Source organism: Oryzias melastigma, linkage group LG2 (assembly GCF_002922805.2).
Source record: "Oryzias melastigma strain HK-1 linkage group LG2, ASM292280v2, whole genome shotgun sequence".
Classification (NCBI taxonomy): Eukaryota; Metazoa; Chordata; class Actinopteri; order Beloniformes; family Adrianichthyidae; genus Oryzias; species Oryzias melastigma.
The window spans coordinates 18,744,385-18,754,256 of record NC_050513.1 but is presented as its reverse complement, the minus strand read 5'-3'; the positions used below and the strand labels follow the sequence as shown (position 1 = coordinate 18,754,256).

Sequence of the window (9,872 nt, the reverse complement as noted above, 5' to 3'; positions counted from 1 at the left end):
TACAAACTTGTGTGATCTCCTTAACAACTATTTATTTCATCCTAAAACAGAGCTCTCCCTGGAAGCCCACCGCCATCGCCCGAGGACATGTCTTTTAAATAAAAGCATCAGAGCTTTGCATACCTACCATTTGCATATTAAAGGCACCGTGAGACACATAGAAGAATTGGGGAAAGCAGTTTAATCATCACTCAAGTCTGACTGGAATCATAAAACTCTTTTGGCTTTGGCCTTTAGAGACGACGCCGCGGCAATGAAACACTTGCAAATTGGCAAAAAAAAAAAAGGTCTTTTCAAGTTGTTGGAGCTTGGCAGTTGCTCCTGGAAGCGACGAGCCACAGTTGCGCTGTTTTCTTTGTGTTTTGACGTGACAACTCAATTCCTTCAGCTGCGCTGGCTTTGAAGCGTCAAAGGAAGGGCGGCGTGAACCACATTTTCGAGATCTTCAAGCGTCGTTCATTAGATGCCAGCCTTGAATCGGTTCTAATCGAAGAACTTCCTGAACACCTTCTGGAAGAACTTTCCTGGAGTTTTGGGAAGTTTGACCAAGTCCAACTCGGAGTGGAGTCACGGTGTTCACGGTTGGCGCGAGCCTGCACGTCACATCAGCTCGCATCGCGCTGACCACCTCTGATGCGCTGCTGCCCCGTGGCTAAACAGGCCCCGTTTAGACGGATAAGAAGAAGACACTCGCTGCTAAAATCACGGTCAAAGATTTGCAGCTCTGCAGTTTGCAGTGAACCCGACCAGCCGACGGACCCTGAAGCCATTCGGACCGGAGTCAAGGTGGACGAAGACTACAAGATCAAAGAAACTATTTGTTGAAAAAAGAAAGAGATAGGGACATAGATTGATCACGAACATGGGTTCAGACTTAAAAATAGAATTTATTACACTAGAAAATTGCATTGCCCCATTTACATACATTGTACGACAAATTTCAGATCTTTTGTTATGTCCCTCCAACTTGAGAATTATCAGCTTTCTTGATGTTCATCTTTGAAACATGATGCTCGGTACGTGGACCAATCACCCATCACCTTGGATTTCTTTTTGACTTTGCAGTATTGTCTAAAAAAAAAGAAAAAAGTTTTCAAAAAGTAAAAAAAAAAGTAAAAAAAGTAAAGTAAAGTAAAAAAAACATCTAAAAATCTACGTCTAGAAAACGCGGCTAAAATAAAGGCGTCTAAAAACCTACATGAAAAAATATCTACAAAAGCAACATACAGAAAACATCTATAAAAACAAAGTTAAAAAAACAAGATTGGTTAAAAATAATGTCTAAAATATTACACCTATAAAAAGACGTCTCAAAATAGACAACTACAAAAACCAACGTCCGAAAAACAAAGTAAAAAAAAAAACTACATCTAAAAATAACGTCTAAAAAAACTTTAAAAAAAAACATCTAGAATAATGACGTCTAACAAAAAAAAAAAAACGATGTGAAAACAAATTAAGTTAAAAAATAGATACGTAAACACCATTTACTATTTTAGGTGGGAGGGGCTAGTAAGTGGGTGTGGCAAAGTGAATGAGTCGAATCTTTTTAATATTATTTGACAAACCCTCTCGAAATAATGATATACTTCTCAATATATGAAGGAAAATATATTTACAGTTTATTCCTTGTATGCAAAGAATATCTATTAGTATATTGAAATACTCCAACTACTACCGTTTTCTTATATTGAAATATACCGACCCATATAAGGTGATATATTGCTCTATATACTGAAATATGATTTTTACATATATATTACAAAATATGCGGGTAAATGACTACATATAAACATATATACATGCATATATTTTATATATGTATATATTAAAAAATATGTGGGTAAATGACTACATATAAACATATATATATATATATATATACACATGCATATATTTTATATATGTATATATTAAAAAATATGCGGTTTAATGACTACACATAAACATATATACATGCATATATTTGATATATGTATATATTAAAAACTATGTGGGTAAATGACTTCATATAAACATATATATATATACAAGCATATATTTGATATATGTATATATTAAAAAATATGTGGGTAAATGACTACATATAAACATATATACATACATATATTTGATATATGTATGTATTAAAAAATATGTGGGTAAATGACTTCATATAAACATATATATATACATGCATATATTTGATATATGTATATATTAAAAAATATGTGGGTAAATGACTACATATAAACATATATATATATATATATATATATATATATATATATATATATATATATATACATACATATATTTTATATATGTATATATTAAAAAATATGCGGGTAAATGACTACATGTAAACATATATACATACATATATTTTATACATGTACATATTAAAAAATATGTGGGTAAATGACTACATATAAACATATACATACATATATTTTATATATGTATATTGCAATATATTTTAGTTTTGTAAGGGAAATAAAATGTTTTACAGAAGCTTTCCATGTTTGGTTATAGTGTTTGTACCTTTTTCTAACCCAACTATATGCATCATGGGTAAAACTGGTGGCTCCTCCCACTAAAAAAGTACATATAATAGTGATTTAGGGACCGATGGGTCAATAGATGTTGAGGAAAGAACATGCGGGTAGAAATGGCCACAGAGAAGAAGTGATTAGTTGGCGCTGAGGAGTTGGAGTGGACCCTCTCTGCTCTCAGTGATGTGGCGGGCGGTGAACTCACGCGGCGTCACTCTGACTTCCTGTGATCTGTTTGCCCCGTGGCTACCGGCGTCCTGCATTGTCCGGGACAGGCAGGACGAGCGCCGCCGCCAGTCGCTCCAACCCCAGTGCTAACGGGTCACATCACACGCCGGTGTCACTCGCATGCCCACTCAGCCCCGGACCTGACCCACTTCAGCCAGTCCACTCCGAGGCCCCCGCTATCACCATCATCATCATCATCCTCTTTTGGCTCCGGCCAATCGGCCCTGACACCCCGCAATCTGAGCTGGGCGCTAATTAAAGCCTTCAGAGGCGGCGTCTCGATCACAGACATCGTCACCGACAGCAGATTGATGCTTGGTGAGATCACGCAAATGAGGGGCGGTGGGGAATGAGGAAAACTTCGCTGACAAACTTCCTGGGCGAGAAGTCCGTCACTGACGACGCGCCGGTGACCTTGCGTCTTCCGCTCCTCGGCGTCTTCGCCACACATGGCGGCGGGGCTCCCCCGTCACCCGTCCAACTTCAGGTCTTAAGCCTCTTTCCTGGAAGGTCGCGAATGTGAAGCGTTGGTTACAAACACTACACCCTCGCCCGCCGCTAACATGCCGGCTGGGCCCTGCTGATAGCTACTGCCGCTGCCAAGGTGGGCACGAACGCACACGCCAACACACACACGTGCACACCAGAGAGAGCTCACAACGCCTGAATGGAGAGGAGGGAGCCAAGAACGCCGCGATCCCGACGGGAGCGCCGTTGTCTTCCAGTGACTTCTGCGGATCACATTTCAGCAGGTACTATGGCACAATGGCGCCGGTGTGAAGCACGCCGCCACGTTATACAGCAGTAAGTAAGAACATTCTAGAAAAGAAAAAAAGTCTAATTTGAGTCTTTGGGGTCGTTATCACACATGAAAGCGGGTCAGTTTTGACCAGAACACAATCTAAGGGTTGAGACAGTGGAAGTTATTTGACGACCGTACAGATTGAGACCAAACACTCAGACTTTTGTTGCAGAACTCAAGTCAACAAAAAGAATGAAGAAGCTCACAACAGCTGAGTGTAACTGCAGCGACGCTCGACCTGCTGAAGCAGAAAACAACTCATTTGTTCACTTGTTTTGAGGCTAAACATGTTTGTGGAGCCAGATTATGGATTAGAAGATTCTTATGATGAGAAAAGTATGAAACTAGCAAAAAAATAAAATAAAAAGTACCACTTCTGGAAATTTCTATGTGGTTGTTTGTTTTTTATGTTTATTTCCTGTTTTCAGTATATTTTTTATTGTGCGGTTTTTGTTTTTTTTGTCTATTTAATTATTTTTTTAAATAAATACACAATTTGATTAATTTTTGTCATTTTTTCTTAAAATGTTTTTTTATATCTCTGTGGTCATATCTTGGTCCGTTTTCTCGCTGAACTTTTGAGTTGTTGGCTTTCTTAATAAGTTGTGAGTTTTTTGTAAAAAAAAAAAAATATATATATATATATATATATATATATCATTGCTATTTCTGTTTACTGTGTTGTTCTTTGCATTTTTTGCGTTTCCTTTTTCTTTTACTTGTTTACTTTGAAATATTGAGTCTTTTTATTTCGCATTTCGTTGCATTTTTCGTCCTTTTTTCATTTAATGCCAGAATTTGCCAAATGTGTTTTTTGCTACTTTATACAAAATATTTTCTGCTTTTTTTTTATTTTTATTTTTTTTAGTTTAGTTTAGTTTTTTTTATAGTTTTTTTCAGTTTTCGCTTGTTTTCTTTTATAAATGTACCCTTTATCACGATGTTTAGAGTCCATTTCCTACAGTTTTTCTACATTTTCGTTTTTATTCCTGCATCAATTGATACATTCTCCACATAAATATTCCTAAATGATTTGGCATTCTTAGTTTAATTTATAGTAGGGTTTTTTTTGTAAATTTGGCGAATTTCGTTTTTTTTCTTTTCTTTTTTTTTGTCGTGTTTAGAGGGGTTTTTTGTTGCATTTTTACTCATAAAATATTCAATTTTTAAGTTTTTTTTTGAGCTTTTTGTATTTTTCATAATTTGTGAAAATGTTGTTTGTTTTATTTTGTATGTTTTTTTTCACGTTTAAAGCCCATTTCTAGCAATTTTTTCTCAAATTTTTGATCGTTATTGTCGCATCTTTTCTTCACATTTTTCTTCCTAAATAATTTTGGATTGTTGTTTTTTTCTTTAGTTTGTTAGTTTTACAAACGCTTTTTGTAATTTTTTTTTAATGTTTAAAATGTCTTCATTTATTCACATTTTTTGCACCAATTTTTTTTCGTATTCTGTGTTTCTGTTGTCCGTCAGGCTAGTTTATAACTTATAGAAATTTATAATTTAACCACTTATTCAACATTTTTATGTCTTTTTGTGATCATCTTTAGCAGCATTTCTTTTCTCTTTTACAACTTATGTTTGGTATTTTTTAAGCTGTTTCTTTACTTTGTAGTTTGTGAATATTTCTGACTTTTTGGTAAACTTTTTTGTTTTTAAATTTCACGTTTTCTGTTGCGTTTGGAGTCTGTTTCCCTTTTTTTGCGTATTTAGTTTTTGTCATTGGATATTTATCCTGAACTTTATTTAAAAATTTTGCAAATTTTGGGGAAAATTTTGAAGGTATATTGGTTTTCTCAGTCTTTGATTTTTTTTTTTTATTAATTTTTTAATGCCTTGTTTTGAGTTGATTTTTTTTTTATGTATACAATTGCTTTTTTTTAACCCAACATTAAAAAATTTAATTTTTCTTCCAGTATTTGTTTGGGTTGTTGGTTTTTTAAATATGTTGAAAGTTTTTCGTATGTTTTTTTTTAAGAATTCTGATTCTATTTCCATGTTTGGAGTCCACTTCCTGTGTTCTTTTTTGCTTCTTTCTGCTTTATTGATGCATTTTCTGCTTTACTTTGAAATTCTTCCCATTTCTTACCATTCTTCATGTTTCTGCTGCATGTCAGCCTCCATTTTCCTTCCCTTTCCTTTTTTAAAGCATTTTTTCCTCCCTAAACAGCAGCACAGTCCAAACTCCACTCAAAGGGAAGCGGTTGCTGCAGGACTCCTTCAAATGTTTCTGAAGCTTTTCTATGGCCGCCCCCCTTCCCTTCCCCTCCTCAGCCATTCCATTCCACTTCCTGTGAGCCGCTCATCTCATTGTTTACCAATTACCTCGCAGGCTCTCCGTCAGCGAGGACTCCTCTCTGCATTCTTTAAATTGATACTTTCTGTACTTGTTAGTTGGCAGTCGGAGTCTTCCTGGAGCCAATCTTCCAAAGGGACGGAGAGGGAAATGTTTTTTTTTTTTTTTGTGAGGCTTCAGAAGGAGATTTGTATCTGGGGCGTCTTGAGATGGGCGGTAATCAGGATAAAAAAATAAAACATTTTTTTAAAACACCCACACAAGTTCCCCTTCCCCCTGCCTTCCTGTGCAAATTTGGACATGATCACAAGTGAGAAAAGCCGAGGGGGGTCTGGCTTCACGGCGGAGATGGAAGATACATCAAGAGTGTGTGCTTTTGCGTCGTTTGACATACAAAAACGCACACAGAACAGACAGTCCCGGCGACGTGAAACTCCATTTATTATGCAGAGTTGCACAAATGGCACGACTCGGAAAGCCTCCAAACGCGAGGTGAAAGCCCTCCTTCCTGTAAGTCCTTCAACAATGGCACCTCTCCGCTTTGCAGCGTTTGACGGCGTTTTCGTCCGGCTTTGATCCGGAAATTTGCTGCAGATTATTAAGCCGTTGCTGCACCTTTCAAGTCGCCTGAGTGGAATATCGTTGCACTTCAAAAAGGTCCCAGCCAATCATTAAAAAAAAAAGGAGGAAATGTCACCCAATTACGACAAATGCACATAATTCTCCGGCGGAGCTCAGAAACGCTTAAAAAAATTGCGCATCGTCAACCGTTTGGGGGATTAAAACACACTTTCACTTTTTATTTATTTCTTTTTTTATTTCCTCCCTCCGTCGGCTCCAAGACGAAACTAATTCAAGACAGGAGGCGTTCGAGGAAAGTGTTTCGGCAACACAGACGGCGGGTCTTACTACTCATCCCCTCATGCATTTATGAATGCGCTTGTGGCGCGTCACTGACACAAACGCTGCAACAACAAACTTTACTGCTTTCACTTCTCTGACATTGATGCCAAACGAAAATCAACGGCTTTTGAAGAAAGTCATTATTCTCACCATAAAGTCATTTGTCCAAATCAGTTTGTGTAAACTTGAATGTGTTTTGGGTTTCATGCGTATCGGGGGACAGGTAGGCTTGTTAGGTCAACATCTGATAGCAAGGTGTGCATAATGTTTAAGAAGATTCTGGTCCTACAGTGAAAAAAGAAGGAATAAAGCACTCTTTAAACTTTTAATGGCTCAGTCACTTTGGTAGATTGGCCTCATGGTTAACCTTAGCGGGTTAGCCTTAACGAGTTATCCTTGGCGGGTTAGACTTAACATGTTAGACTTGGGGGGGTTATCCTTTACAGGTTAACTTCAGCATGTTAACATCTTAGCGGGATAGGCTTTGAAGGTTACCCTTAGCACGTTAGCCGTAGCATGTTAGCCTTAGCGAGTTATCCTTAGGGGGCTAAGCTTAACAGAGTGTCCTTAGCAGGCTAGCCCTTGCACATTAGCCTTAGTGAGTTTAGCTTAGCAAATTACCCTTAGTAGGTTAGATTTAGTTTGTTAGGTTTAGTGGGTTGCCTTGGTGGTCTATGCTTAGCGGGTTATCTTTAGTGGGTTAGACTTACCAGGTTATCTTTAGCGGAATAGCTTTAGCAGGCTAGCCCTAGCACGCTAGTGGGTTTAACTCAGCGGGTGACCCTTGATAGGTTTGCCTTAGCAGGTTAGGCTTAGCGGGTTATCCTTAGAGGGTTATTCTCAGTAGTTTATCCTTAGCGAGTTAGTCTTAGGGGGTTGGGATTAGCTGGTTAGCCTTAGTGGGCTATGCTTATCAGGTTAACTTTAGCAGGTCAGGCTTACCGGGTTATCCTTTGCGGAATATCTTTTGCAGGCTAGCCCTAGTACGTTAGTCTAAGTGGGTTTAGCTTGGAAGGTTAGCCTTAGCAGGTTAGCGGGTAATGCTCAACGGGTTAGCCTTAGTGAATTAGACATAGCAGGTGAGCTTTAATGAGTGAGCCTTAAAACCATCGGACAAGTGCTTTAGACGGTTACCCCGGGCTCACACGGCGAGCGTCACAGCTCAGGTGAGATGCGGGAGCGGTCCAGCTACACATTAGCTCATATTAGCTACAGGTCGGCTTCAGCTACAGGCTCTGCTGTCAGACGTTCACGCTAAACCCCCTTTTCCTTGCTGCTGTTCAGCTGCGTCGTCCGGCAAAATTTGAACCAAACAAAACCGATTTGGAGCGACGCAGAACCTGACTGAAGACGCAGCACGTGAACGCCTACAGTGGGATTTCCTTTCACTAGCTGTTACGCTAGCTGCGTGAGTTGGGTGTTAGGTTTTGCAGGTTAGCCGTAATGAGTTAGCTGTAGAGGTTTAGCCTTTTGTTTTAGAAGCACTTACCAAGTGCCATAGGAATTTAGGCCTACTGGGTTAGCCTTTTGTCTTAGCAGTAAGACCTTAGACAGATATTATTATCACAAGTAGGGTGTGATGTATCACAGAGAAAGCTAAATAAACAACAGCTCTCGAGAAATAAGGCCAAATCCAATAAGGCCAAAAATCAAATAGTCACTACTGAAGACAAAAAAAGTGAATTTGTCAGATGCAGCACATACCAAAAGGGTGGTGGGTACCGCATGCAACTTTTTATACACACACACACACACATACATATATATATATATATATATATATATATATATATATATATATATTGATATAGGATAAACTTAATACTTACTGACATAATGTATTCAGTTAAAATTGATTTTTACAAAACAATAGTTGCTTAATGTATAGATATTCTTTTAAGAATTTAAAAAACTTCAATTTCCTACCGAAGCATTACGGGTTGGGGGTCTGTTAACCTTTAGGTTTGACCAATAGCATTGTGACTGTACTATGACCACAATGAATCCACAAAAATACAAATTGCCTAATGATTGTGCACACAGTGCCGTTTCCGCCGCCCGATTTGCTCCAAAAGTTGCAACAAAAGCACAATCTTGCATCTCTGAAGCGCCATTAAGCCCCTTAAAAGTCCCCTCGTCCCATTACTCCACTCCCTTCTCGCCATTTTCTTAAGATATTAGGCCATTTAATTACAGTTTAGAGCATTAAGGAGCAATTTTAAGTATAATTTGCAGTTCATGAACTGTTTTTGAAAATTACTCTTAATATAATTAACTTCCGTCATTAGGACCTAATCCCCGCAGGCTTCCTTGAAGGAACGTGGAAAAACGCCTTCCACTGGCAGGTTGGACCGCGAACCCTCCTCGATGGAGTAATTATTCCCCCCACAAAAACAAAACAAAAAAGAGTAAAATCGGGGAGTCTCCATCATTCTGGGGGGTAACCGGGCACAAAGGGATGAGGGAACGGAGGGCACGTGCCCCTGAAAAGGAGGAGGGCCCAAAGGTTCCTACGACCGCATTAACCCCGGCATCATCTCCACATCCTCCGGTGAAGTATCCCGCCTAATTAAGAGCAGATCTTTCCTTGTCGAAAATCGTGGGGGCCCGGAGTCTAATTAAATCAAGAGGACGGCGGTGCGTCGGAGGGTGGGGACGCTATAAACCATCATAAAAAATGCAGGCGGGGGCCCGCACCTTGACGGCTAAGTGATGGTTTGCTTAGATGAGGTTAAGGACGTGTCGCTTCGTCTCCGGCCGGTCTTTAATCAGGCTCCAGCCGGGCCCTGTGGCACGAGCCGCGGCTTTGCCGGCGCGTAACTGACCGGTGATTTAGAATGATATGATTACACCTACACCGGCATGCTGCGCCGCGAATTATCCCCCCCACAAACACACACACACTCACTTCGACCTCTCCAGAAAAAAAAGTGTAATGAGCGATGTTCCCTGCCGCCCAGCTGGGGCCCCGAGGACTCGGCCATGAGCCGGCATCCTAATCAGCCGTCAGCCAAAAAACGCCGCCGCATCCGAATCTGTGTTTGTGCATAACAAGAAGATTTCCACGTTGGCAAAACACATCACCGCTCACCCCCTTAAAGGCGGAGAA

The 9,872-nt window shown here is 39.4% G+C and overlaps 1 long non-coding RNA gene across 1 annotated transcript in view; it reads right to left on the bottom strand.

The window, feature by feature from the left end:
• Positions 1-867: 867 nt before the first annotated feature.
• Positions 868-9,872, bottom strand: part of LOC118599859 — a 12,602-nt gene continuing 3,597 nt past the window's right edge. The window contains exon 3 of the long non-coding RNA XR_004949388.1: positions 868-1,071. This is a non-coding gene — a long non-coding RNA (uncharacterized LOC118599859). The remainder of the gene's footprint in view (positions 1,072-9,872) is intronic.